The sequence below is a fragment of the Myotis lucifugus genome, unplaced genomic scaffold (genome assembly GCF_000147115.1).
Source record: "Myotis lucifugus unplaced genomic scaffold, Myoluc2.0 scaffold_752, whole genome shotgun sequence".
NCBI lineage: Eukaryota > Metazoa > Chordata > Mammalia > Chiroptera > Vespertilionidae > Myotis > Myotis lucifugus.
The window spans coordinates 224,855-228,080 of record NW_005871800.1 but is presented as its reverse complement, the minus strand read 5'-3'; the positions used below and the strand labels follow the sequence as shown (position 1 = coordinate 228,080).

Here is a 3,226-nt window from a genome sequence, read left to right as displayed (position 1 = left end):
GGGGTCAGGGTGATGGGTCTCAGGAAAGGACGGAGGGAGGGGGGTCAGGACGGGACCCGTTGTGGCCAGCATCCTTCAGTCCTTTCCCATCTGGGGTCGCCCCTAGGATGACAAGGTCAGGCATGCAGCCCAGGGTCCCAGCTGCACCCTTATATGCAGACTCCATGCAAATGGGGCTCTCCTCCTGCTCATAAAAGGGGCCCTTGTCCAGCATGTTGGGGAGACACCAGAACCCAAGCACCTGAGACAGGACCCCAGCGGCTCCACCATGGACTGGGTGCCAAGCTGTGTTTTCCTCCTGATCATTTCTCAAGGTCGTTCTCAGGAGTGGGGAGCGCTGAGACCTGTGCCTGTGCCTGTTGTTGCTTCCATGTGATTCTCAGTCCACCTTGTGTCTCTGTGTTTGCAGGTGTCCAGTGTGAGGTGCAGCTGATAGAGTCTGGGGGAGGCCTGGTGCAGCCAGGGGGGGTCTCTGAGACTCTCCTGTGCAGCCTCTGGATTCACCTTCAGTAGCTACTACATGAGCTGGGTCCGCCAAGCTCCGGGGAAGGGGCTGGAGTGGGTCGCAGGCATTAGTGATGGTGGTGGTAGCACATACTACGTCGACGCTGTGAAGGGCCGCTTCACCATCTCCAGAGACAACGCCAAGAACACGCTGTATCTGCAAATGAACAGCCTGAGAGCCGATGACACGGCCCTGTATTACTGTGTGAGATACACAGTGAGGGGAAGTCAGTGTGAGCCCAGACACTAACCTCCCTGAGGAGACAGCAGGGCTGGGCTGCAGGGGGCGCTCAGGACACCAGGGGGCGCTCAGGACCAGCAAACCCAGGTCCCAGCTCAGAGGCTGTCCCTGGGGGGTTGTGCAGGCTTCCTATTGGGGTCAATGCTTTCTTCCCTCCTAGTGTCCCTGGGGCAGTTCCTCTTCCTTCTTTGTGTCTTTAATTAGATTCTCAGCAGGAAAAAAGCAGGAAGTGGCTGTGTGTCAGATCTGGTTGACTTCTCATCTGGGTCCTTCCTGTCACCATGTCCCTTATGGTTGCTCTGCGGGTTGACAAGGGAAACATTATAGGGATTCCAGTCCCCTCACTGAGAGCGATGTCTCCCATCCTCCACGCAGTGCTGAGCGGGGAACACTGAGTCTAGGCTCTAAACCTCACCTGAGGGTGATCAGCCCCTCGCTCTGCCCCAGGAGGAGCCCTTTTGGGGCAGTTAGCCTCTTGACTCTCACTGACACAGCTGAACCTGGAGGCGTAGGGTGGGACCCTGCAGGCGCTGCCTCTCTGTGAGCCTGGAAGAGCCCACCTCTCCGTGTGCCCCAGATGGAGGCAGGAAGCCCTGTGGGGCCCTGTTCCCTGCTGGTCTGAGAACGTGGTCCTAGGGGATGTGTCCCAGCACCAGTCCTGCTTCCCCTGGAGAATCCACCTGCATCCTGAGAACCTGCTGAAGGAGACATGCCCCCCCCACCTCTGCTGTGCCTCCAGCTCCACAAACACCACCCCATCCTCACCCTCTGTCCTCTGCCACCCACACTCTTACCCCATGGGGCCTGCACAGGATGTCCCGCGTGTACGTGTTTGCCCTCTCCTTCCTGCCCGGGTAGGTTTTTCCTTAAATGCAGCCCCAAGTCATCCCATCATGCCCATCTCCTGTGCCAGGCCTTCCCTGAGACTCCAGGGCCAGGTCTCCTTAGCAGCCCTTCAGGGCCCACATGCAGTGCCCACCTGTGATGTCAGACCGTGGGGAACCTCCTGTGTCAGGTGGAGATACAGCTGAGCACTGAGCTCAGAGCACCTCCAACAGCTCATGCCGGTGCTGAGGGAACCTCCAGGAGCCCGTGAGCTGCAGAGCATCGTAGACAAACCCATGGCCACTGTGGTCAGAGGGCAGTCAGGGAAGGGCTGTGGCCTGGTCACCTATGATGTTCCCAACGTCCTGCTGACCAGAGCCTAGTGCACAGGGAGCTGTGATTCCAAAAACTTCAGGGACAGCCCGGCCAACAAGGCTCAGTGGTTGAGCAGCGACCTATGAACCAGGAGATCACGGTTTCATTCCTGGTCAGGGCACCTGCTCAGGTTGCCACCAACATCCTCAGTGCGGGGCATGCAGGAGGCAGCCAATCAATTATTCTCTCTCATCATTGAAGTATCTATCTCTCTCTCTCATTCTCCCTTCATCTCTGAAATCTACTTTAAAGTATTTAAATAAATAAATGAAAATGTTTCAGGTGTGATTGGCAGTATGGGTGTATATGGGAGGCAGCTGATCAATGTTTCTCTCTATCCTTCTCTTCTTTCCTTTCCCTCTAAAAATCAATGAACACATCCTCAGGTGAGGACAGAGAAAAAAAGTTCCAGTCTGGCTAGAATTGCTCAGCAGTTGAGCCTCGTCCCAGGGCCCATGAAGTCAGTGGTTAGATTCCTGGGGAGGGCACATGGCAGGTTTGCTGTCTCCATTCCCACTGTGGACCATGCAGGAGGAAGCCAATCGATGATTCTCTCTCATGCATGTTTCTCTCTCTCTAGGCTGCTCCCTTCCTGTCTCTCTAAAAATCAAGAAAATTGTAATTTTTAAGAAGATCTCTCTCTCTCTCTCTCTCTCTCTCTATATATATATATATATATATATATATATATATATATATATATATATATATCTACATCTATACCTATATCTATATCTATATCTATATCTATATCTATATCTATATCTATATCTATACCTATATCTATACCTATAAGTATATCTATATCAGTGGTTCTCAACCTTCCTTATGTCGCGACCATTTAATACAGTTCCTCATGTTGTGGTGACCCTCAACCATAAAATTATTTTCATTGCTATTTCATAACTGTAATTTTGCTACTGTTATGAATCGTAATGTAAATATCTGATATGCAGGATGTATTTTCATTGTTACAATTTGAACATAATTAAAGCATAGTGATTAATCACAAAAACAATATGTAATTATATATGTGTTTTCCCGATGGTCTTAGGTGACCCCCTATGAAAAGGGTCCTTTCGACCCCCAAAGGGGTCGAGACCCACAGGTTGAGAACCGCTGATCTATATACACATACATACACTAGAGGCCCAGTGCACGAAATTTGTGCAGGGGGTGTGTGTGTCCCTCAGCCCAGCCTGTACCCTCTCCAATCTGGGACCCTTTGGGGAATGTCCAACTGCTGGTTTAGGCAGTTGGACATCCCTCTCACAATCCGGG

At 51.8% G+C, this 3,226-nt stretch overlaps 1 pseudogene; it reads left to right on the top strand.

Moving 5' to 3' along the window:
• Positions 1-268: 268 nt before the first annotated feature.
• Positions 269-1,257, top strand: LOC111823934 (annotated as a pseudogene).
• The last annotated feature ends 1,969 nt before the right edge of the window (positions 1,258-3,226 follow it).